The sequence below is a fragment of the Pristiophorus japonicus genome, chromosome 17 (assembly GCF_044704955.1).
Source record: "Pristiophorus japonicus isolate sPriJap1 chromosome 17, sPriJap1.hap1, whole genome shotgun sequence".
Lineage (NCBI taxonomy): Eukaryota > Metazoa > Chordata > Chondrichthyes > Pristiophoridae > Pristiophorus > Pristiophorus japonicus.
This window is the reverse complement of record NC_091993.1, coordinates 79,000,409-79,027,397: the sequence shown is the minus strand read 5'-3', so window position 1 is coordinate 79,027,397 and position 26,989 is coordinate 79,000,409. Positions and strand designations below refer to the sequence as shown.

The 26,989-nt window shown below is 42.5% G+C and overlaps 1 protein-coding gene across 7 annotated transcripts in view; it reads right to left on the bottom strand.

Moving 5' to 3' along the window:
* pacsin1b (protein kinase C and casein kinase substrate in neurons 1b) overlaps positions 1-26,989 on the bottom strand; it is a 406,522-nt gene that overhangs the window by 330,498 nt on the left and 49,035 nt on the right. Inside the window, exon 2 of one of the 7 annotated variants that reach the window (XM_070858874.1) lies at positions 17,417-17,544. The exons of 5 other annotated variants lie outside the window; for them this stretch is intronic. The gene's annotated coding sequence lies outside the window, so the exon portion shown is untranslated. Of the gene's footprint in view, positions 1-17,416; positions 17,545-23,065; positions 23,082-26,989 lie in introns of those variants that run through there. One more of the 7 variants, XM_070858876.1, reaches the window with a different exon arrangement.

Genomic DNA, 26,989 nt, shown 5'->3' with positions numbered 1-26,989 from the left:
CATGGTATTGGGTGATGTATTGATGTGGATAGAGAACTGGTTGGCAGACAGGAAGCAAAGGGGTACTTTTCAGAATGGCAGGCAGTGACTAGTGGGGTACTGCAAGGTTCAGTGCTGGGACCCCAGCTATTTACAATATACATTAATGATTTAGACGAAGGAATTGAATGTAATATCTCCAAGTTTGCAGATGACACTAAGCTGGGGTGGCAGTGTGAGCTGTGAGGAAGATGCTAAGAGGCTGCAGGGTGACTTGGACAGGTTAGCTGAATGGGCAAATGCATGGCAGATGCAGTATAATGTAGATAAATGTGAGGTTATCTACTTTGGTGGCAAAAACAGGAAGGCGGAATATTATTTGAATGGTGACAGATTAGAAAAAGGGGAGGTGCAACGAGACCTTAGTATCATGGTATTTCAGTCACTGAAAGTTGGCATGCAGGTACAGCAGGCGGTGAAGGCGGCAAATGGCATGTTGGCCTTCATAGCAAGAGGATTTGAGTATAGGAGCAGGGAGGTCCTACAGCAGTTGTACAGGGCCTTGGTGAGGCCACACCTTGAATATTGTGCACAGTTTTGGTTTCCTAAGCTTGCCAGACTGATTCCCAGGATGGCAGGACTGACATATGAAGAAAGACTGGATCGCCTAGGCTTATATTCACTGGAATTTAGAAGAATGAGAGGGGATCTCATAGAAACAGATCAAATTCTGACGGGATTGGACAGGTTAGAAGCAGGAAGAATGTTCCCGATGTTGGGGAAGTCCAGAACCAGGGGTCACAGTCTAAGGATAAGGGGTAAGCCATTTAGGGCTGAGATGAGGAGAAACTTCTTCACTCAAGAGTTATGAACCTGTGGAATTCTCTACCACAAAAAGTTGTTGAGGCCAGTTCGTTAGATATATTCAAAAGGGAGTTAGATGTGGCCTTTACGGCTAAAGGGATCAAGGAGTATGAGAGAAAGCAGAAAGTTGCATGATCAGATTGAATGGTAGTGCAGGCTCGAAGGGCTGAATGGCCTAGTCCTGCACCTATTTTCTATGTTTCTATGAGGCGGAGAGAATTAGAGAGCTTAAGGCCAAGGCAGATGAAGGCATGGCTGCCAAGAGTGGAGCAAAGAAAATTGGGGATGCGCAAGAGGCCAGAATTTGAGGACCGCAGAGAACTCTGAAGGTTGTAGGGCTTGAGAAGGTTACAGAGAGGAGATGGGGCAAGGCCATGGAGGGATTTGAAAACATGAATGAGAATTTAAAAATTGAGGCATTGTCGGACCAGGAGCCAATGTAGATCAACGAGCAGAGAGGATGAATGAGACTTGGTGGGAGTTAGGATACAGGCAGCAGAGTTTTGGATTGGTTCAAGTTTACGGAGGATGCAAGTGTTTGGGGGTCCTTGTGCATGAATCCCAAAAGGTTAGTTTTCAGGTGCAGCAGGTAATCAGGAAGGCAAATGGAATGTTGGCCTTCATTGCGAAAGGGATGGAGTACAAAAGCAGGGAGGTGTTGCTGCAACTGTATAAGGTATTGGTAAGGCCGCACCTGGAGTACTGCGTGCAGTTTTGGTCACCTTACTTAAGGAAGGATATACTAGCTTTGGAAGGGGTACAGAAACGATTCACTAGGCTGATACCTTATGATGATAGATTGAGTAGACTGGGTCTTTACTCCTTGGAGTTCAGAAGGATGAGGGGTGATCTTTTCGAAACATTTAAAATCATGAAAGGGATAGACAAGATCGAGGCAGAGAGGTTGTTTCCATTGGTGGGGGAGACTAGAACTAGGGGGCACAGCCTCAAAATACGGAGGAGCCAATTTAAAACCGAGTTGAGAAAGAATTTCTTCTCCCAGAGGGTTGTGAATCTGTGGAATTCTCTGCCCAAGGAAGCAATTGAGGCTGGCTCATTGAATGTTTTCAAGTCAAAGATAGATAGATTTTTAAGCAATAAGGGAATTAAGGGTTACGGGGAGAGGGCGGGTAAGTGGAGCTGAGTCCACGACCAGATCAGCCATGATCTTATTGAATGGCGGAGCAGGCTCGAGGGGCTAGATGGCCTACTCCTGTTCCTAATTCTTATGTTCTTATGTTCTTAAGTGGGAGGCCGCCAGAAAAGCATTTAAATAGTCGAATCTAGAGTTAACGGGTGGAGACGGGTAATGTTACGGAAGTGGAAATAGGCTTAGAAGTTTTTTAGCATCAAAAAATGGAAAGAAAATCAAGAGGAGAAAAATGGACCCCAAAAAACCCAAGCAAATTCAGAGAAAGTCAGAAAATACCAGTGTATTCAAACATCGCTAGAAGTCAAGGAAACAAGCAAGGGATTAAAAAAGGAGAGTCAAGCTAAATGATAAGCCACCGTTATTTACAGAATTCATAAGCACCATATTTATGGGCCTGAATGTCAGTTCCAAAAGTGCTGGCACATACATCCTCATTGCAAGAACAGGAGGCCTTTGCACGACCACTAATCTAATTCTGCATTAAATCTAGCACAATGCAACCTGTCTATACACCTGTTATTTGTATGAAACATAACTGTTCCAAATGTTTCCCTGTGTACTCCTCTTCAGTATATGTGCCATAGATTTTTTTTAAGTACGTAATGAATGAAAAAGGAATTTTAAGATTTCATAATGTGGAGGGATAGAACACTAGCAAATAGAATTAGACTATCAAATAGAGAGTGATTTTTATGTTAAAATCTTTGTTCACTTTTAATGTACATTAGTTATTAACAGTGGCGGAGGGCAAGAATCGCATGCAAGGCAAACCCAATGCTCACTGCTGCAGACACAAGTCTGAACTTGTATGGTTTGGCAATCCTCCCATGAAAGATCTTACGCTGAAAATCAGGTCCTGAGATACGTACACATCATATGCATGACACCATCAGGCAGATGGTGATATTGGGTAAACATATCCGCCCCGTGTAAAAAGATACAGCTATACGCAAGAAGTGGGGGGAGGAAGAGAGGAAGAAAGGTATCAGCATGCAGTCGAGGAAGGGAGTGCCTTGGAGAATTAGGCAGACCAGGGAGATTAGAACCATTGTGTCACCATGACAACTGTATAAACTGTTTAAAAATAAGTTAATTATCAGATTTAGCAATAGAAATGAGAACATTTCTTTCAACTCGTGAACAAACAACAAACCAGGTAAACCTATTCATAAATGGAGGAAGATTGGGGACACCAGTCAAGCTGCAATCCAAATCTCGGTCCCTTACTAAATAATCTCCAATACAAGAGCTACCTCACATCAGTTCAAACTTAACAATAAAACTTTTTGAAATCTGCAGGTGATCTACAGTTCAATCAACTGTCAACCATCACTGCATTTACATGATATTCACCTTGATCTTTTCTATGCTAATTCAATAGTTAATTATTCCAATAAATGGGCGACTTCTGACAAATATGCCTGTTGTCTATAATAATAAATTGGCCCCTTTTGATTTCTTTGACGTGCAGTACGTAATTTTTTCTACTGCTGTTCTGTGCCGATGACTCATAGCTCACACGTTAGCTACAATGTCAATGCAGAGTCATACACTTCCTCCTCAAGGGTTTTGGAAGGAAAGCAATAATTAACATGATATTTCAGAACGAGTGATACATCAATTTAAAAAATATGTACACCTTCTGTACTTGTTGCTTTTTAATGGTTTAATTATAATAAATGGAAGGATGTCATACTGTAAAGGCTAGAAACATCAGATAAAAACTAATAATACCAGCAAATTAAAACAAAACCTTCAATAAAAGCTTCAATAATGTCTACAGGAATAATGTTGTCAGGGTTTAAGCTGCTTTAATTAAAATTGTCGAATGCTGGAGTGCATTGGGTTTAGTACATGCTAAACTTTTGTCATTTTCCCTTTATCGCCTGCTAGCATTGACTCCTGCTAGGGACTATGGTTTCACAAGCAGTGCCAGCTTTTGGTACTACCACCGCCAAAAACAAATTAATGGGTCATTCATCTAATTTGATATTTATGCAGCCTTTGTGTGTGCCGATTGACTGTCATATTCGTCGACATAACAATACTAATCACACTTCAAAAGTAATTCATTAGATGTGAACCATTTTGGAATGTCCTGAGGATGTGATATAAATGCAAGTTCTTTATTTCTTTATTTTCTCAAGTCTTGACATATGAATATTGGCAGGATGGATTTTTCAGCTGAAGTTACCTATTGGTGATAGAAATTAGCAGCTTTGGGTGACTTTTTTCTTCTTAGCCAAGGGGTACTGAAGTCAATTGTAACACCCTTACTGCCACAGTACCCAAGACCAACCAACAGCACAGACCTGGGTGAAACCTTGAACCTTCTGGTCCGTATGGCTCAGTACCACATGGAGTGCTTCTACCGATTAAGCCATTGGGACAGCTGGTAAAAAGGCTTTATTAAATGTAAGGAAACTGGAGATGTCTTCCCCTTTGCAACAATTACAAATTGTATTTGAATATCTTATTCTTAAAGTTATTTTCTTAATTTTTTGGTTTACTTCATGTAATGCACCACCCTTGGGTGAAAGGGCGGGGCAATTGCTTATGAGTTTCTGCCAATATAACCTTTCTTCAGGAAGTGGGTGAAAGGAAGTGGAACTTGAATTTTCCCTTTGTCGGAAAGTGCCTAACATGTCTTTGGAGGTTCTCCGAGTGTGTCAGAGATTAGGAACTCACCAAGTTGGCAATAGGGGCACCACACCCCATAATACTACTACATGGTGCGGGAAATCATATTCCTGTGTGTTTCCCCCAACACATCAACATGCATTTTAATAAGGTATTCCTTACCCTAAAAGTGACAGCATTTCAAGAGTGAACAATAATCAGAATCAATATATTACATCTTTAAAGCATTCCTATCCTAAATATTAAATTAATCACCATTTACAAAATCTTTAACCCACCCTCTATCAAATAAACAGGAATTAGCTGCAGTTGGCTGAAGACAATCTGCAGTGAACATGCACAGAATTGTGTTATATTCAATCTGTAACTAACAAATTGCTAATATAAAGCTGCTATATCAAAATGACAGCCCTGGAAATGAAGGGAGACAAATAGCACCATTATGGTTGATGCCAAGTTACAAATGTAGAAATTGCCACAATATCCATGGCTCTGATCAAAATAAAAATTGCTCACAGTCTGCTTCCACACGATTTCAGTCTCTGGGGGCCTGTTTACTGTGTGACAGAACAGGAAACATGTAGTGGCACAGTGACCATGACAATGGATTGCTTTAAGGGTTAATATTGAGTATCTATAAGTTTGCTGTTATAAATTCATTTCATTAGGCATTTCGGTGCAGCTTCAGCATTATAATGGAAACAAAAGAATGCAGTGAATACCTTGTGCTTTTGTGTCGCGAGCAATGTGAAATATCTGGGGATAAATTTTCCGCTAACTTGCGCTGTCTTTTTCGGTGTAATTTGCCCGGAATCAGCATAACCGGCGCAAAAGATCGCGGAATTTGAAGCACGAATCGAATTTCCGCAATCTTCTGCACTAGCTTCAAAAACATCCGCTACAGCCCAGCCCACAAGATTGGCTATGCCACAGGATGGATTAATCACCATGGTGACATTCCGCCAATTGCGCTCGTTTACAGGCCTTTGAGGAGGCTGTAAAACTTAAGCTGGTTCTATTAGGTACAAGGACACGAAAAGGTAAGTTTTAAAAGAGTGGAAATTCGGTTCCGCCCATTTTGAGGTACGAATGGCGGTGGAGCGGTAAATTTTGGGTTGGGAAATTGTTTGCATCTTCAGCCGCAAAATTCATCAGCTGGTCCCCGCATGTGTAGCGGAGCGCTAAGGGAGGCGTTCCTCTTTTAGGGCGCTAGGCCGGCTGAGCAACTGAAAATCCCGAGCTAAAGAGCCGGCCTTGGAGCATCCTAAGAGACTTCCCTGAGAAAAAGAAAATCAGCAAAAAAAACATCAAAAACATTCCCAGTACCTTACTGACGCCACAAATATAAACCGCAAAAATAAAAAACAATCACACTTACCTCAGGTCCTACCCTCAGGTACAGCTTGGACCATCCGCTTTCCTAGGCAGACCCACTAGGGTGCGCTATGAGGCGCTATTGGTTCCTCTGAAAACTAATTTTGAAACGGTGACACAATCAGGGGCGTTGCACACCGGCTCACCTCTCCTGGGTGATACTGCACCGTGCCCCCGCAAAGCCAGGCACCGAATGTCCTGGCGGGGTGTGGAAGCTGGCTGCTCGCCCGGAAATAATTTCCACCGCCATTACCGCCCCTCCGGGGTGTGAACAGAGGCAGCAACAGACTGACTTTCCACCCTCTTGAATTTAATCTTTTTAAAAATGTATTAAGAAACTGACTACTGCACCCCAATATAACTAGCAAATGATTCTGTATTTTTTTTTAAAACTAATAATTTTCAGTAATTTAAAATCTGGTTTCTCACAGATGGAGAATTGACAGTGAATAAAAATGCTCATTTTTATTGTGATAAACCCATTTTCAGCTGTATTAATCAAACTGCACTGAGTTACCACACTTAAATCGATCAAGAAATATTTTTTGAAACAATTTTTAAAAAAATGACATTTTAAAACTTACCTGATTGCGCTGGTTGATGGCAGAATTTGTGTTTGCTGATATGCAAATGAGTTTGAGCAGAAATGCGAGATAAAAAACACTTCAAAACTAGCACAATTTTGGGTGCAATGTGAGTCCGGATCACCAACTGCGCCCAAAGCGGGAAGTCCTGTTCATCTCTGCCTCTGATTTATCTGAACTCCCTTTTCTTTCATAAATTGCTTTCTGCTCGCTAGGTCTCTTCTAGCATTCCCCAATGGGAGAGGATGAACACATGAACCCTTTCCAGTCCTTCAAGAGCCCTTCAGTCTCATTCATTCTCTCAATTTAACAGCCCTCCTCCTTTCAGTGGCGCACGCCCCCCCAAACAGGCAGAGGAGTTGGGAACTTGGCATTTGGGGAAGCTGCAGGGAGATACCCACATGGTACCACTCTGTGCCACACTGAGCCACTCTGTAAATTCCAGTGTGAAAGATTTGATCATTCATAATCCTTTAAATGTATTGTGCAGAGTGTATTACTGGTTATTTACAAGGATTATTTGTTAAAATCATTCCATTAGATATCCATGCAACCCCTTCATTATAAAACCACAGGACGATATTTGATTCAGTGCATTTAATCAAATCGTTATTGCTATCTCAGCATCATTAAAATGTACAGCACGTTCAGAGGCACAGTTCAAAGCAAGTGTCATTTAAACCAATTTCATGGCGAACGATAAGCCCGTCCAAACTGAAATTGGATTTTCAGAAAAATATATTTTTGATAACTGCCTTCACATGAAGAAGAGTTTCATTTCTATCTGCCTGTCTATCCCCCACTCCATATGCCCCATTCATTTCCAGGGTATAAAGCTTTCACACAACGATACCAGTCAACATCAGTCAGGTTATCTCTCGTTCCCAATCAGTCAAAATATAAAGAGCTGCACTTTGTAAAAGCCTAGTCAATTGCTAAAAACACCTCGCAGTCACACCAAATTGTAAACTATCAGTAAGTCAAACAAACACGTACGAATCAGTACGGGTTAGTCATGGACAAGACTTTTCAGCCACAATATTCGTTGTCACTCAGACAGAAGCATCATTGATAATTTAAAACCAGAGGCCTGAAATTCCTCAGGTGGGCTTTTAGGGGAGAATCTGGGGAGGGGCAGCACCACCCTGTCCCAAATTGGATATAATTAATGGGGTTTCTGGTGCGACTGGGGTGCCTGCCCGAAATGGCAGGAGGGCGTTGGGATTTTACTGCAGTACCTTGTCTCAACATGAATGGGATCACAGAGCTGCAGGACTGGAAAAAACCCAATTTGAGTTGACACTTGCAGTTTTTCCAACTTTCCAGAATCCAATCACCCCTTTAAAATGTAAAATTCCTCCCCCGCCCTTAATAATGGTGGGTGCTAGGAACACACAGGTGATGTCCCTTGCGCCAAGCAATGTCAAGGGCATGAGTGAGGAAAATATATTTCATGTATGGTGTCATAATACGTCTGGTGGTGCTGATACGTTCCCAAGCTCAGAAAATATCACCTCTTATTTTCCTGGCTCCTCTGATGGTCAAGTGAGTAAAAGGCACTGACCCATCCAGACCAGCAGGAGTCAGTCTGTGTTGAATTACACAATCTCAGTCAGGGTGGCAGTTGACAGGTGGTAGGGTCTCTGATACATTTTTTAAAAAGCAGTGTCAGGAAAATAAATTTCAAAATCACCTTTTTGGCAGCATGTTATATTTAACTTCTTCAGGGACAAACACTAAATAAACTTACTTGCAATCGACATTCAGAAACCATTGATTCATCTTAAAATGTTCTGCTGCATGTGCAACCGAAAATAGGAGATAGTGGCATGTGATTGATTGGTTCTGACATCCTCCAGTTGCACCCTCCAAATGTTTGCTTAGTTCTACCAGCATTCAGCAAAATACCAGTGGGGAAAAAAGCTAATTTTTCTAATGAACACTCAGTCAGCTTACAACCCTAATGATTGGCATGAATGTATCTATGCTCACAAATTAAGAGTGACCACTTGGGGAGAGCACTGATGGGCTGATTGCAACCATGGAATAATATCCTCGTATCAGTCAGCGCCTCTAGGAGAAGGGGGCTGAAAAGGCAAAAAAAGTGGGGGGGGAGGGGTGGAGATTTTGGAGGGTATTTTGTTATTTTTCTAACTTGGCCTTACTTTTCTTTCAAAACCTTGTTCCAGTTGGTAACTGGTGTTGATGAATTCTCAGGTAATCACCTATACTGAATCCATTGGCAACATTGGCTTTAGCACTAGAATGCTAGACTTGCATTGCAAGGTCATACATTTGAACTAGATTCTTTATTGCTATTTCAATTCGTCTGCCCTTGGAGCTTTTCTGGGAGCCTGACAAACTGGTTACGATGCTCTTGCCCTGCCTCAGCACAGCTCCTGCTGACTTGGCATCAACAGCAGTGTGAGAGACATTTGCCCTCTGAAACTTCCTATCCTTCTGATGAAGGAAGAGATATGCCACATAAATCACAGAAATTTAGCTGTGAATTTGTAATCCAGAATGCAGGGTCAACAGAAACTCTGTATGGAGTGGAGGTATTTTTAATTGTTGTTAAATGACATTAGTTGAGTTTCCCATCTGCTTTATGTGCACTTCATACCCAGAGAATTACAGTCAGTGAACTCTGTTAATTACTTTGAATGAAGATAAAGCACCTCAATTTGCATTTCAAATTAAACAAAAGGCTTTGCACCTGTTCCAGTTATTCTACTGAGTTAGCTGAACTCAATTGGGGTGCTGAGTAGGCTTTACAATTGGCCTCAGCTCCCTTGCGCTGGCGAGGTGGGTTCCTACTCCTGACTGGTATCCAGCTATCACTGCTGGAAAGCATGGCCATATGGACGTCAATTGAGCACAGTATCAGGCTTGGCTAGGAATACTTCCATCAACAAATAACCTGTCGACACTCATTGACCCCATAATCATTGTGTTCCACAATGAGCTAGCATCAGAACATCGCACAGTGGTCTGAAGTTGTCTATTTGCAGCAGCCATCCCTCAAGTCTCTTCTATTTTATGTTCTTTGGAGATGGGTTTCTTGTTGGAAAATGGTGGGAAGGAGAAAGTCTCTTTGGATTCATCAGGGAGGGTTTGCCTCTTAAATTGCACCGGAGTGGGGAGAAGCGAATATTTGATAATAGGACAGAAACCCTTTTTACCAGATTTCTGGTCCCATAGTGATCTTCCATTATCACTTTCAAAATAAGACAATAATGACAGATCAGACATCATTATTGTAACAGTAATGCTGGATGCTAGTAACACCAGTATATTAGTGCTGCACAGAGCTGCTAGAGCTGGTGGGGGCTTTAAGCTGCAGCAGGGTACAAGAGGTCTCCGCAATCCTCCGGTGCATTCCTGGGCATCAATAAAATATTGGCCTGTAATTTACAGCCCCTACGGACGTGTACGAGGTGACCATGCACTCTTACTCCAGAGGTTTGCACAAGTTCCGGGTTTATGCATACGCTGCATATGTCCTAAAGCCCGGAACTTGTGATCTGTCAAGAATCTTCTTGCCAGATTCACCGTATCCCCGGGAAAAGGGCATTCGCGTGCGGAGAGTTGTGTTATTTGCCCATCTTCTGCAAAGTGAATGCCTGTGAAATTCTTACGCCTGGTAAAACAGCGTAAGATTTTTAAAAAACAGAAAAATAAAATTTTATCAATAATTTATACATTTAAAAACATGTGAAATAAGGCAAGTTTACTTTTAGCCCCTATAAAACATGTAAATTTATTTTTCAAAAAATTACATTTTTGTTTTAAATACTTAATTAAATGCCATTTTAATTCATTTTGAAAATGTGATTTTTTAAAAAAAAATACTTGATGTTTAGATGTATTTTAGGGGGTATTTCCATTCATACTTAGGGGGTTTCCATATGGGATTCCCTGCTGTCATTTGTTGGGTTGGCCCACATGATCCCAGAGGCGCTCACGAACCGCCTGCAGCCCTGAGATATGTGTATCTCTACCCGCGCGTAACCGGCAAGCCCCAGGACTGCACATTTCCATACAGGGTAGATGCAGGGAGGATGTTTCCCCCTGGCTGGGGAGTCTAGAGCCAAGGGTCACAGTCTCAGAATAAGGGGTCAGCCATTTAGGGTTGAGATGTGGAGAAATTTCTCCAGTCAGAGGGTGGTGAATCTTTGGAATTCTCTACCCCAGAGAGCTGTGAAGACTCAGTCTTTGAGTATATTCAAGACAGAGATCAATAGATTTTTGAATATTAAGGAAATCAAGGGATATGGGTATAGTGCAGGAAAGTGGAGTTGAGGTGGAAGATCAGCCATGATCATTGAATGGGGGAGCAGGTTCAAGGAGCTGAATGGCCTACTTCTGTTCCTAGTTCTTCTGTTCATACTTCCCGGGCCACCAGGTACATGGGCATTTTATTTGTAGATTAGAGGCAATTCCTCGCGGGAAGCCTCCGACTGCAAATTCAGGGCCATTGAAATTAGATTATTGCTGGAAATTTGCTGTTTGTGAGGAAAGTCGAGGCCTTCCTTTCCAAACCAGACAGAATCCACTTGGGAAGTTTGTGAAGGGTTAAACAGGGGGGAAAAAAAAATAGGCCAGTAATAAAAGGTTCATACTTATTCATTAACTGATGCTACCTAAAGCAAATTAATTTGGCCAGCTTCAGGTAGGCTGGGAGATTTTTGACTTATGCAAATAAAGTCAGCAATCTCCTTGCATTTCAATTAGGTGAGAGACTCAGCTACTCTACTAGCATTCAAACAATGTTTCTACCACTGTGCTAAATAGATTAGATTCAGAACAGATCTACCAGCTCAAAACTGGGCATCCATGAGGCAGTGTGAACCACCAGCAGCAGTAGAATTGTATTCCACCACAATCTGTAACATCATGGCCCGACATATCCCTCACTCTACCATTACCATCAAGCCAGGGGACCACCCCTGGTTCAAATGAGGAGTGCATGAGAGCATGTCAGGAGCAGCATCAGGCGTACCTAAAAACCTGGGGAAGCTGCAATGACATGCATGCCAAACAGCAGAATAAAGCATTACTATAAACAGAGCTAAACTATCCCGCAATCAACGGATCAGATCAAAGCTCTGCAGTCCTGCCACATCCAGTCATGAATGGTAATGGACAATTAAACAACAAATGGAAGGAGAAGGCTCCATGAATATCCCCATCCTGGGCAGAGCCCAGCACGCAAGGGCAAAAGACAAGACTGAAGTGTTTGCAACCATCTCCAGCCAGAAGTGCCTAGTGGATGATCCATCTCGGCCTCGTCCCGAAGTCCCCACCATCACAGAAGCTAGTTTTCAGCCAATTCGATTCAATCCATGTGATATCAAGAAACAGCTGAGCGTGCTGAATACAGCAAAGGCTATGGGTCCCGACAACATCCCGGCCATGCTTAAGACGTGCTCCATAATTAACCATGCCTCTAGCCAAGTTGTTCCAGTACAGCTACAACAATGGCATCTACACAAGGTGGAAAACTGCTCAGGTATGCCCTGTCCACAAAAAGGATAAATCCAACCTGGCCAATTACCACCCCCATCAGTCTACTCTCAATCAACAGCAAAGGTGATGGAAAGTGTTGTCGACAGTGCTATCAAGTGGCATAACCTGCTCACTGATGCTCAGTTTGGGTTCCACTAGGACCACTCGGCTCCAGGCCTCATTACAGCCTTGGTCCAAACATGGACAAAAAAAAAAAGAGTGGAATTCCAGAGGAGAGATAAGATTAACTGCCCTTGACATCAAGGCAGCATTTTACCAAGTGTGGAATCATGGAGCCTAGTAAAATTGAAGTCAATGGGAATTAGGGGGAAAACTCTCCACTGGCTGGAGTCATACCTAGCACAAAGGAAGATGGTTGTGATTGTTGGAGGCCAATCATCTCAGCCCCAGGACATCACTGCAAGAGTTACATAGAAACATAGAAAATAGGTGCAGGAGTAGGCCATTCGGCCCTTTGGGCCTGCACCACCATTCAATATGATCATGGCTGATCATGCACTTCAGTACCCCATCCCTGCTTTCTCTCCATACCCCTTGATCCCTTTAGCCGTAAGGGCCACATCTAACTCCCTTTTGAATATATCTAACGAACTGGCCCCAACAACTTTCTGTGGTTGAGAATTCCACATGCTCATTACTCTGAGTGAAGAAGTTTCTCCTCAACTCGGTCCCAAATGACTTGCCCCTTATCCTTAGACTGTGACCCCTGGTTATGGACATCCCCAACATCGGGAACATTCTTCCTGCAACTAACCTGTCCAATCCCGTCAGAATTTTATATGTTTCTATGAGATCCCCTCTCATTCTTCTAAATGCCATTGAATATAAGCCTAGTCGATCCATATTTCTTCATATGTCAGTCCTGTCATCCCAGGAATCAGCCTGATGAACCTTCACTGCACTCCCTCAATAGCAAGAATGTCCTTCCTCAGACTAGGAGACCAGAACTGTACACAATATTCAAGGTGTGGCCTCACCAAGGCCCTGTACAACTGTAGTAAGACCTCTCTGTTCCTATACTCAAATGCTCTCGCTATGAAGGCCAACATGCCATTTGCCTTCTTCACCGCCTGCTGTAACTATATGCCAACTTTCAATGACTGATGTACCATGACACCCAAGTCTCGTTGCACCTCCCCTTTGACTAATCTGTCACCATTCAGATAATAATCTGCCTCCGTGTTTTTAACCACCAAAGTGGATAACCTCACATTTATCTACATTATACTGCATCTGCCATGCATTTGCCCATTCACCTAACCTGTCCAAGTCGCCCTACAGCCATAGCATCCTCCTCTCAGCTCACACTGCCACCCAGCTTAGTGTCATCTGCAAACTTGGAGCTATTACATTCAATTCCTTCGTCTAAATCATTAATGTATATTGTGAATAGCTGGGTTCCCAGCACTGAACCTTGCAGTACCCCTCAAGTCACTGCCTGCCAGTCTGAAAAGGACCAGTTTATTCCTACACTTTGCTTCCTGTCTGCCAACCAGTTCTCTATCCATGTCAGTACATTACCCCCAATACCATGTGCTTTAATTTTGCACACTAATCTTTTGTATGAGACCTTGTCAAACACCTTTTGAAAGTCTAAATACACCACATCCACTGGACCCCCCCTTGCCCACTCTACTAGTTACATCCTCAAAAAATTCTAGAAGATTTGTCAAGCCTGATTTTCCTTTCAGAAATCCATGCTGACTTGGACCGATCCTGTCACTGCTTTCCAAATGCACCGCTATTACGTCTTTAATATTTGATTCCAACATTTTCCCCACCGCCGATGTCAGGCTGATCGGTCTATAATTCCGTGTTGTCTCTCCCTCCTTTTTTTTAAAAATGGGGTTACATTAGCTACCCTCCAGGAACTGATCCAGAGTTTATAGAATATTGGAAAATGACTATCAATGCATCCACTATTTCTAGGGCCACTTCCTTAAGTACTCTGGGATGCAGACTATCAAGCTCTGGGAATTTATCAGCCTTCAATCCCATCAATTTTCCTAACATAATTTGCTGACTAATAAGGATTTCCTTTAGTTCCTCCTTTGCGCTAGACCCTCGGTCCTCTAATTTTCCGGAAGGTTATTTGTGTCTTCCTTAGTGAAGACAGAACCAAAGTATTTGTTCAATTGGTCTGCCATTTCTTTGTTCCCCATTATAAATTCACCTGATTCTGACTGTAAGGGACCCACATTTGTCTTCACTAATCTTTTTCTCTTCACGTATCTGTAGAAGCTTTTGCAGTCAGTTTTTATGTTCCCTGCAAGCTTACTCTCAAACTCTATTTTCCCCCCTTAATTAAACCCTTTGTCCTCCTCTGCCGAATTCGAAATTTCTCCCAGTCCTCAGGTTTGCTGCTTTTTTGGGCCAATTTATATGCTTCTTCCTTGGATTTAACACTATCCCTAATTTCCCTTGTAAGCCATGGTTGAGCCACCTTCCCCTTTTTATTTTTATGCCAGACAGGGATGTACAATTGTTGAAGTTCATCCATGTGATCTTTAAATGTCTGCCATTGCCTATCCACCGTCAGCCCTTTAAGTATCATTCGCCAGTCTATCCTAGCCAATTCATGTCTCATACCGTCGAAGTTACCTTTCTTTAAGTTCAGGATTCGAGTCTCTGAATTAACTGTGTCACTCTCCATCTTAATGAAGAATTCTACCATATTATGGTCACTCTTCCCCAAGGGGCCTCGCACAACAAGATTGCTAATTAATCCTCTCTCATTACACAACACCCAGTCTAGGATGGCCAGCTCTCTCATTGGTTCCTCAACATATTGGTCTAGAAAACCATCCTTTATACACTCCAGGAAATCCTCCTCCACCGTATTGCTACCAGTTTGTTTAGCCCAATCAGTACGTAGATTACAGTCACCCATGATAACTGCTGTACCTTTATGACACACATCCGTAATTTCCTGTTTGATGCCATCCCCAACCTCACTATGACTGTTTGGTGGTCTGTAAACAACTCCCACTAGCGTTTTCTGCCCTTTGGTGTTCCACAGCTCCACCTCATCCACGCTAATGTCCTTCCTTACTATTGCGTTAATCTCCTCTTTAACCAGCAACGCTATCCTACCTCCTTTTCCTTTCAGTCTATCTTTCCTAAATATTGAGTACCCTTGGATGTCGAGTTCCCAGTCTTGGTCACTGGAGCCATGTCTCCGTAATCCCAATTACATCATATCCGTTGACAGCTATCTGCGCAGTTAATTCATCCACCTTATTACGAATGCTCCTCGCATTGAGACACAGAGCGTTCATGGCATTGGCCGAGGCCCAAACATCTTAAGCTGTTTCATCAACGGCCTTCCCTCCATCATAAGGTGAGAAGTGGGGATGTTTGCTGATGATTTCAGAGTGTTCAGCTCCATTTGCAACTCCTCAAATAATGAAGCAGTCTGTGCCCCCATGCAGCAAGACAATCACTCTTGGGCTAATAAGTGGCAAGTTACATTCGTGCCGCACAAGTGTCAGGCAATGACCATCTCCAACAAGAGAGAGTCTAACCACCGTCCGTTGACATTCAATAGCATTACAATCGCCGAATCCTCCACCATCAACATCCTGGGGGGGTCACCATTGACAAGAAACTTAACTGGACCAGCCAAATAGTGTGGCTACAAGAGGTGGTCAGAGGCTGGGTATTCTGCGGTAAATGTCTCACCTCGTTTCCATCATCTACAAGATACAAGTCAGGAGTGTGATGGAATGCTCTCCACTTGCATGGCTGAGTACTGCTCCAATAACACAAGAACCTCAATACCATCCAGGACAAAGCAGCATGCTTGATTGTCTCCCCATCTACTACTTTAAACATTCACTCCACCACCACTGACGCACCGTGGCGGCAGTGTGTACTGTCTACAAGATGCACTGCAGCAACTCCTCCATAGTGTCATGGCTTCAAGGTCCTCAGTTTTACTGCTAAAAGCAATTCTTTATAATCAGAATTATATAAAGCTGTGTAATAAGCCAAACATGCAGCCAAACAAACTCAAAATCCATTAATTTCAGAATGCATTTGATTTTGGCAGAAGGGATAGGGAGAGGCAATATAGACTTAATGGCACAGTTTTAAAGTGTGTGCAAGGACAGAGGGACCTGGGGGTTCATGTGCAAAGATCTTTGAAGGTGGCAAGGCATAGAGAGAGTAGTTAGCAAAGCATATGGGTTCCTGGGCTTCATCAAAGGAAGTATTGAGTACAAAAGCAGGGAAGTTATGCTGAACCTTTATAAAGCTCTGGTTAGACCACAACTAGAGTATTGCATCCAGTTCTGGTCACTTTAAGATGTGAAGGTCCTTGAGAGGGTGCAGAGGAGATTTGCCAGAATGGTTCCAGTGATGAGAGATTTTAGCTACAAGGTTAGGTTGGAGAAGTTGCGATTGTTCTCTTTGGAGCAAAGGATGTTGAGGGGAGATTCGGTAGAGGTGCACAAGATTATGATGGGTTTGGATAAGGGAGACAGAGAAAGACTGCTCCCATTAGCTGATGGTACAAGGACTAGAGGACACAGGTTTAAGGTTTTGGGCAAGAGATACAAGGGGAATGCGAGGAAAAACTTTTTTTACGCAGCGAGAGGTAATGACCTGGAACTCACTGCCGACGAGGGTGGTGGAAGCAGAAACGATCAATGATTTCAAAAGGAAATTAGATAGGCAATTGAGGTAAATAAACTTACAGGGCTACAGGGAAAGAATGCGAGAATAGGACTGACTGGATTGCTCTACAGAGAGCTGGCATGAACTCGATGGGCCGAATGGCCTCCTTCTGTGCCATAATAACTGTGACTTCCATGACAGTGACCTCTGCCATCTAGGAGGACAAGGGAAGCAGGTGCATCGGAACATCACCACCCCCTAGTTCCCCTCCAAGTTACACAGCATCCTGACTTGGAAATATATCATCGTTCCTTTATCGTCACTGGGTCAAAATCCTGGAACTCCCTCCCCAACAGCACTGTGGGAGTACCTTCACCTCACGGACTGCAGCAGTTCAAGAATGTAGCTCACTACCACCTTCTCAAGGGCAATTAGGGATGGGCAATAAATGCTGGCTTTGCTAGCGATGCCCACATCAGAAGATCGAATAAAAAGAAACTTTTTCCAATTGCTTGAAAGCAACACTGATAAACCACCATGTCTCTCTACATAACATTAGTCACTGAACTCCAAAAAAAACATTTCATTGTGTGAAGCACTTTGAAACATTTCAACAAGATGGTAAAGCACTAAAAACTACTTTCTTTATATTATATTAAAGAAATTGCAAACTTACTTTTACGTGGCATAAAACTGACAAGAGGATAAATACTGATTTAGTGAATCCTGGAGAAATCCATTCCACTGATATGTAGATTTAGGTCAGTGAGCAGGTAACTCTTCCTCCATTTCCTCCTTTCCTACCTAATTTGTGGGCAGTGGTATAATGGTTTGAAAACATTATTTACATTGAAAAAGTTATCTGCATTTCAGAGCTTAGTGTCTCCCATTTTACTGGTCAGGAGGATGAGAGATACAAGGCCACTTTGGTAGGGTACCAGTTAAGCTACCAGAGCTCATGGAATTATATGTCAGCCTGAGACAGTGCCTTCCAGAGAGAGAAAAAGACTCCCTAGTAAGGAGTCAGTTACCCTCTCCTTCCAGCACAGAATTGTAATATTCACCATTTAGAGCACTGAAGCTCAAAGATTAAATATGCTATTTGCATACACAGCCTTCAGTGGGATAGACCTGGGAGCAGATTATTCACCCGCCTTCTCAGTCAGAGAAGCACAAGAGTAAAATAGAAAGAACGAGGCCACTGGACAAGCAGCTAAGGATAAATAAATAACAATATCCTTCAGTAGCTCAGTGAGAGGGTAATGGCTCTGCATCACATGGCGTGTCACTAGCAACAAGTCAGCTCTCATCAGCCAGGACACTGTCAGAGGCATACTATAGGCTTCAGCATCTCCAATCATCATCATCATCATCATAGGCGATCCCTTGAACGAGGCTGACTTGCTTCCACACGAGTTCACAGATGTTTCAATGAAGGACCTGATATTTCAGTCCTGAACTTCAATTGAAGGGGTGGAAGATGCCTGTGCGTGGATTTTTTTTTCAACATGTGATGACCATTGCACATCAGCCACCACACAGGCTTGACAAAGCTAGGCCTTTACCCAGTGGCAAGGGTTAACCAGGACAATTGGAGACCTGCTCTGCTGCACGGACCTAGTGCACAGACATATTGTAGTGTGGGCTGGCCCGTGCTGTCCGAGCCCTAGGCTCTTCTGGGCCCCGTACTCTCATTTGCCGCACCTCCGCCATAATCTCTCGCCACTCCTCTGCCAATATAGGGTTAGAGTCAGCCAGGTTTCCCACAACTCCCAGAGACAAAGTGCACATGTAGTAATGACAGGATTAGATTTGGGTGTGTTGTTTCTTCATGATGACCATCTTTTCCTCCAGTCATAAACCACCCATAAGCATGGTATTTAAATAAGGCTGCGGGCATGCACAAAACAGTCTATTCATGGAGTCATTTTCTGCATGCGTGATCAGATCAGTTTTCACGTGTGTGCCCCTGGACAGTTTAGATCAGTTTTTTTCCCCTACAAATACAGGTGTGGGAAATGTCTGTTTTCCCATCTAGTTTTCATTTCTGAGAAATATCAGACTATTATTCTCTGAAAGCACACTGCCCACCTCCAAACTAGTGCCCTCCCAAGATCGAAAAACCTGCCACCGCTCACCATCCAGACTCACAGCCAATATAGTGGGCGGTGTTGGTGCCTGTGGAAGCACACTACAGGACAAGACATGACCTTCAGGGCTGGAGGGGAAAAGGGGAAGCAAAAGAGTGCTTGCCTAGTCAGTATTCTACACATTGCTGCTGGGGTTACTTAACAGGGAGGATTCATCAAAGGGGATGATTTGGCTGCTACTACATTACTGCCAGTATGTCTTTTTCTCTGATCTAAAACTTTACTTTAAACCAAAGGATGTAATTAATAATATTCCACATAAAAGTAATTTTAAAAACTGTATTTGTACATTTTTAAATAAATGATTTACTGTTTAGCACAGAGGAGGATCTGTTAACAGAACTGGACCTCCTTACACAAAAAAAAGTAAAACAATACTGGTGAATAGAATACGCAAGTAACAGCAATTAGTGGCCATTTATACATGAGTCTGGAGTAAGAGCAGCTGCCCATTACAGAACACAGTGTAGGTTGTTGCACAAGGGAACTGTTACTATGGCTTTCATAGTAGAGTCCCTCATCCATATTCAGACCTACTAGAGAACACTGCAAGCACTATTGTAATGACAGTGTCCATTACACAGGTGTTAATATTCAGCATTTCGGATTGCATTTACAACTTCTCTATCTGGGCTGAAGTGGTAGATTTTTTTCCGCCTCCAATTTTCCTCCCATCTCTTCTGAAAATGCTAACTTGCTATGGTAAGATTCCACAGGAGCCAGCCATTCGCATTTGCTTTCACTTATGGGACAGGGGCCTGAATCCTTCCCAGATATGTGGGATGAAAGTCTCTTATTTCCAGCCTGCATGGCTTGTAATGTAAAACAAGCAGTCCCAGTAGATGCAGAGCCATCGGTTACAAATTTCTGATCTCAGCCATGCTGCTGTGGGGAAAGTGGGAAAAAAAAAGGAACGTTGGTGAGAAGGAATCTTCACCAAGCCACCCTCACCGATTTCCAAACCGATGAGTCGAGGCGAGTGTAGGTGGTGAGCTTGGAATAGGTTCTCCCTTCTGCCCTTTTTGCCAAGGAAACACACAAAAAAGGCAGAAGCACAGACAGCAATGTATTGGCATTATTGACAACTCCTCAGCCAGGTAGCAAATCTTCATGTGAGGAACTGTTAGCAGATTATTCGACTGTGAAAAACCATCACATTCGAACTGATCTTTATTCTCACCTCATGTCCACATACGTACACTGTCCAGCAAGAGTCACTAGATATTAATCATGAGCACAAACCCTGGCTGATTTTTCTCATTTCCCAGCCCAGAGTTGCTGAGGTTAATTGTAGGAACCCTATTATTTGGCTATCTGCAATTGGCAAACGCAGCACAGGTTTTTATTGAACCAGAGAACTTCCAAGTCTGTATGACTCAGTTCCATACTGGGGAATGCATTTACCCCATAACCACTGTGGGGTGGAGGGGGGGGGGGGGGGGTGCAGTAGCTACAGTTGTATTTCTGCACCAGTGAATTACTGAATAATGCTTCAGCATTAAGACATTTATTGAACACTTTTGTAGTTGGGAAAGTGCTAGAGAACCATGGTACAATGCAGAGGGTTGGAATCTAAACTCTCATTTGTTACGAGTTTCTGATTTCAGCCATACTACTATGGGGAAAGAGGGGGGCTGGGGGAAGAAATGCTGGAGGGAAGGAGTCATCACCAATCCACCCTCACAGATGACTCGAGCGGAGTGTAGGAGGTGAGCTTGAAATAGGTTCTCCATCTGCCCTTTTTGCCACATTCGGTACGTGGGCCAAGGAAACACACAAAAAAGGCAAAAGCAGACAGCAGATTTATTGGCATTATTAATAACGCCAACATTTGTAAGTCAGTCTCAGACTGACATTTATATAACAGATGTGGTACAAAAATCTTAGCAACACATAATTGAACAATAATGAACTTGTGGTGACACAGCAGGTGGGTTACTGAGGACAGGCAGTGTAATGGAAGGTGCAGTGGTCTCATCTTCAATCAACCCGACTCCCAATTACATAACTCTCATCCCTCCCACACACCTATTCATTCTCAATTCCTCTTAGTAACTTTGCCTGTTTTTGGGGCACAATGGAGCTGGTCTCAAGGTTCGACTACACTTTATGTTGTAAAAAGCATGGAGATCACCAATCACATAACAGCAAACTTTGTACAAAACTGAAAATTAGAACAAAAAGTAACTGTTCTAATTGTCAGTGTTTTGTACAAAGTTTATTTACAAAACTAACTGTTCCTTCATAACTTAATACCCTTCGAATACTAGAATTCTTTATATTGTGAAATATGCTTCCTTAATCTCTAAAGCTTAATATATCAATGTGATCAAGAAAATACCACAGGTGCTGAAATATTCTAATGTCGTGCTATACATCTATCATGTGAATTTCATTTTCATCCAAGTGACTGACAGCCACAGGCTATTCAGCTGTGCAAGGTCCCATATTGCAAGAAGCACATCTTTAAGCTTACTCAACAAAATTTGTTTGCACCACACACATAACTGGGAGAGAATTACTTACAGGACAATGTTAGGGGGTGCTCAGCATCCTCACACCTGGCCGTTCAAATATATCCTTTTAGCACAGACGTCAAATGCAGCAGCTACCTTTGCTGCACAGCTGCTGTGTTTGCACTCTCTGGCTCGGCTGCTTGTTCCCCAGGGCACCCATATCATCACTTCCAGCAGGATGTAACACAGCACCTGTTAAACCACACTGGGAAGGGGTCAGCTTACAGCCAGTCAAAACCATGAAAAATTCACAACGTTTCTCAGGCAAACCCTTAACTGATTTTATTATGTCCGTTTATTTCTAAACATGTACAAATGATTAAAATCTCACAGGACTGGCCAATGTTGCTGTGTAAAACAGATTCACCAAGACTATCGATGAGTATTAGTCGTAAGAAACCTTCCCAAAGACACAAGCTGTAATCAACTGCTTAATTACAAAATGTATGCTGTAAAATTACTTCAGTGCTGTACTCAAATTATCTCCAATGACAAAAAGGTTTGATTCGGATTACCCAATGGATGGCATATTTGTTTAAAAGCTATGAGGCAGCTACATTCTGATTTGTATATTGTTGCAAACTTATATTCGCTCTCGTGGTGCACTCTCCTCAATACTGGACAACCAGATGCCAAACACTGATTTTATCAGCAAGGCTGTTCCTGATCTGCTTATGTCCCTCCCTATCGCTGTAACCTCCTCCAGCCCAACAACCCTCAGATTTCTGCGCTCCTCCAATTTTGGGCTCTTGCACATTCCTGATTTTCATCGCCCTTCTATTGGCGACAGTGCCTTCAGCTGCCTAGGCCCCAAGCTCTGGAATTCCCTCCTTAAATCTCTCCTTCTCTCTCTCTCTCTCCTCTTTTAGGCCCCTCCTTAAAATCCATCTCTACCTACTATCTCACTATGTGGCTTGGTGTCAAATTTTGTCTCGTAACGCTCCTGTTAAGTGCCTTGGGATGTTTTACTACATTAAAGACGCTACATAAATGCAAGTTGGTGCTGTTGCCTTGCCACATCTGCTCTTCGTCGCATAATCGCCCCAATCTTTCTACCAATTGTGAGGTACTCGCACCAGTTGCCCAGTAGATCAACTAATGCAGCACAGGCTAGGGTTGAACCTCAGATCTTCCTGGTCGGAGTACCTGGCCCGTAAGGGGAGAATGTCATCAGATTTGGATTCGGAAATTTAAGGGAAGATAGTCTGCTATTCTCAGTCTTATGCGGCACCATAATGCAAGCGCAGACAGCGGAAAGAGCGCACGGCAAACCAGTCCCACCCACCCCTTCCCTCAACGACTATCTGTCCCACCTGTGACAGAGTCTGTGGCCCTCATATTGGACTGTTCAGCCACCAAAGAACTCACTTCAGGAGTGGAAGCAAGTCTTCCTCGATTCCGAGGGACTGACTATGATGATGATGATGAATGCTGCTGTGAAGTAACAAACTCAAGCAGGCTTACAGCAGCAGTCAGAGCTGCGATGCCAGCCACAATCTTATCACACGTCGGTACATTTTGTCGGAACACTAACATATTACAATATCTGAACAAGAATTAACAAATCTGTACTAATCCATCAATAACTTCAGAAACCCCAGAGGAGAACAAACTAAGAATTTTCCTGAGCAATAATCCCAAATTAAATAATAATAATACTGTTCGTAAGTGGAGGTGCTCCATTGGTCACTGTCGTCATGTGCATCAAGCTGCATCACCAGACCTGCTCCAGAGGAAAGAAACAGAAAACTAACTGAAAACAAAATGAGGGGTTCAAACCCGTTAAATAATTGCAATTTCTCACCACTTTCACTGTACAGGGACAGGAGGCAACAGGTGATCCAACCTGGCATAAACACACGTGACTTTCTTGAGGTAATACTTGGTTACATTGTTCTAAAAATAGAAGACAGCTAGTGGGTAACTGAAATCTGCAAAGTTACAATTTATTCTGACTATCTTTGAACAAAGGAGGCTAAACTCTAGAAACAGTTTATGTGTAAGCTCCCCGGATGGCTTAGTATAAGCACCACTTAGTGTGCTGCTTCGTTCAGTGACAATCTCCTCATTTTGTCTAAAACTAAGCAGTGTAAAGGTTGAATAATCTTTTGGTACTTAAAGTGTTAATTGCCTCCCATTGGAAGTTTAGCCTTTGAAGGAAACCATGGGAATGGTGGACAGGTCCATGGAGACTTAGTCTAGGCAGTGGATAGTGACAGCAACAGGTCTCTATAGTACATTATTTATTTATACATTACTAACTTGGCAGTAGTGCAAGTTTAAGATAGATTTCAGGATATATCTATCACTTAGGTTGTAATTCACACCTTTATTTCAATCTATTTAAGAGGCAAATAGTGAATGGGCATCAAATGACTTTACATTTCCAAATGAGGTTATAATGATATAGAATAACAGAATAAATACAGTAGGGTACAACAATATGATTCCTCACTCCAACATCAGTCAACCTGGCTAGTTATGATCAGATGCAATTTGAAAATCCAGTGGCAATTCTAAAATTGTTTACTGATGGGACCAAAGGGAAGTAACTGCTGTCAGCAATACTTGCTATTGGCTCTGCCCTGTCATTCCAATCACAGTGGCCTGAGCTATACAGGTTAGCAATGCAAGGACAGCTATAGTTGTCTCTTAGCGATTTTAGTCATGAAAATTTTACCATCAAGCATTTTCCATTGCAGCCAGGTCTTGGGGGTTGTCCGCTTACCTGCCACTCCCTCAAGTGTTGTTAGTGCAGTGGTCTTCCCGCAAAGTGGATGTACTATGGGACTTACTATTCTGCAGATTGGCTGTGCCGGTTTGGCCAACATGCATGTGTGATATAGTGACAATGATGTTTCAACCTGATGTCACCATACAAAGAATATCCGTGCACACGTGTCGCAACATCACCACCAACAGCAGCAATGCTGCTGGTGAAACAACACGTTACCGACCTCCCAGGAAGATTAGCAGAGTCCAGAAACCTACTAAAAAACAGTTGTGGTTGGCTGCTAGTCTTAGCAGTTTATCTTGATGCTGCCACGAGCTGTGCAAGATCCACGCTCAAATCCTTGCTCTTGCTGAAGAGCAAGATAAAAGTAGCTCAGGTTTTCTTGTATGGCTCCATACAGCTCGACAGGAAGAGGTGGCCTTTTTGAATCACTGACACTACACCAGTGCTGTAATGGTGGGAGCTGATAGAAGCCAAGGTTTTAATGATAAATAACAGTCAAAGAGATAGAGAGCTCTTGTTTGTAGTGTTAAAAATGTGCTACAACCTTCGCACCAATATGCTCAAAGCATCATTTTTTGGAATAGTTATTCTCTGCAAAGAGAAATTGAGACTGCAAAGCTCGAAGGATAGTTTGCAATTTGTTTTCCACTTCTGTGATGTTGCCAACAAAGTGAATAAAATCAATCATCTGGTTTGCCGACAGCTGCCGAGATTATAGGAAATGCTAATTGCAAGGCACGAACAAATAGTACAAATAAGGCTCTTGAGTGAAAGATTTGATCTGCGTGATGTGCAGTCCTGTCACATGGCAATTCTATACAGGAACACCATCACGCGAGTCATTCATCATCAAGTCTCTTCCTTCCTTCAGATCATATCCCAACTGGAAAGCTCTTCTCAGCTGGATAGTATTATTTTATACCATATTAATTATACAACACACAACTATTGGAACAAGTACAACTGGCACACATTTAAAGGATCTATCTTAAGGCTTCATTACAATGACTGCATGAACACCACTGATGTACCATAGAACAGCAACACATTAAAATGCTGCTAATATGCAGCACAGACTTGGTAAGGAATTTTCAAATGAAGAATGCTTTTTAGATACTGATACTTGGTAACTCATGAAACCATTAAGGTGGAATAGTGCAGTTTATGATAATGAATCAACCACTTTGCGTCCAGTAATATTACGGTGAGGAAAGGGTCAGCAGCAGCAATTGCATCCTTATACCCTCAGAGCTCAGCCCATTTAATTAGTAACCGAGGTAGATTTATACTATGGACTACAGTGCTTAAAGCTGTCACACTATCAGAGCTGTTCATTTATTTACATTACATATGCAGGCATTAGATCCATCTAGCTTATCCCCAGACACAGTGCTACAATCCAGATTTGGCTTCCCTAGCTCCCTTAGTTTGCTCACATGTATTTTTGAAACAAACTAGTTTATATTTCTAAGCAGGTTTACTATATATAATATATACACACAGCAATTACACCTATCCATTACAACAACAAATGGATATTATTTCCTGATGGTTATTTCCTGATGGCTAGGAAGTTTTGGCAATAAGTCTTGCCTGACAGTAATGGATACCAATTTAAAGTAAACGTTGGTCCCTTAGAGGAGACTGGGGAATTAATAATGGGGAACAGGAAAATGGCAGAGACTTTCAACAAATATTTTGTATCGGTCTTCATGGTAGAAGACACTAAAAACATCCCAATAATAGATAATCAAGGGGCTATAGGGAGGGGGAAAAACTTAAAACAATCACTATCACTAAAGAAAAAGTACTTGGTAAAATGGAATGAAAGGTGGACAAGTCCCCTGGACCTAATGGCCTGCATCCTAGAGCCTTAAAAGAACTGGATGCAGAGATAGTGGATGCACTGGACTCTGGAGAGGTCCCAGCAGAATGGAAAACCGCAAATGTAACGCCCCTATTTAAAAAAAGGATGGAGACAGAAAGCAGGAAACTATAGACCAGTTAACCCATCATGTGTCATTGGGAAAATACTGGATTGCAATATTAAGGGAGCAGTAGCAGGACATTTGAAAAAGCATAATACATTCAAGCAGAGTCAGCATGGTTTTATGAAAGGGAAATCACGTTTGACAAAATTTGCTGGAGTTCTTTGAGGATGTAACGAGCAGGGTGGATAAAAGGGGAATCAGTGGATGTGGTGTATTTGGATTTCCAGAAGGCATTCGATAAGGTGCCACATTAAAGGTTACTGCACAAGATAAGAGCTCACAGGGTTGGGGGTAATATATTAGCATGGATAGAGGATTGGCTAACTAACAGAAAACAGAGAGTTGGGATAAATGGATCATTTTCCGGTTGGCAAATGATAACTAGTGGGGCGCCACAGGGATCAGTGCTGGGGCCGCAACTATTTACAATCTATATTAACGACTTGGATGAAGGGACAGAGTGTAATGTAACCAAGTTTGCTTATGATACAAAGATGGGTGGGAAAGCAAGTTGTGAAGAGGACACACGAATCTGCAAAGGGATATGCAGGCTAAGTGATTGGACAAACATTTGGCAGATGGAGTATAATGTGGGAAAGTGTGAGGTTATCCACTTTGGCAGAAAAAATAAAAAAGCAAATTATTTAGATGGAGATAGATTGCAAAATGCTGCACTAGAGGGACCTGGGGGTCCTTGTGCATGAAATACAAAAAGTTAGTACGCAGATACAGCAAGTAACCAGGAAGGCAAATGGAATGGAGTATAAAAGCAGGGAAGTCTTGCTACAACTGTACAGGGTATTGGTGAAATCATACCAAGAGTATTGCATAGTTTTGGTCTCCTTATTTAAAGAA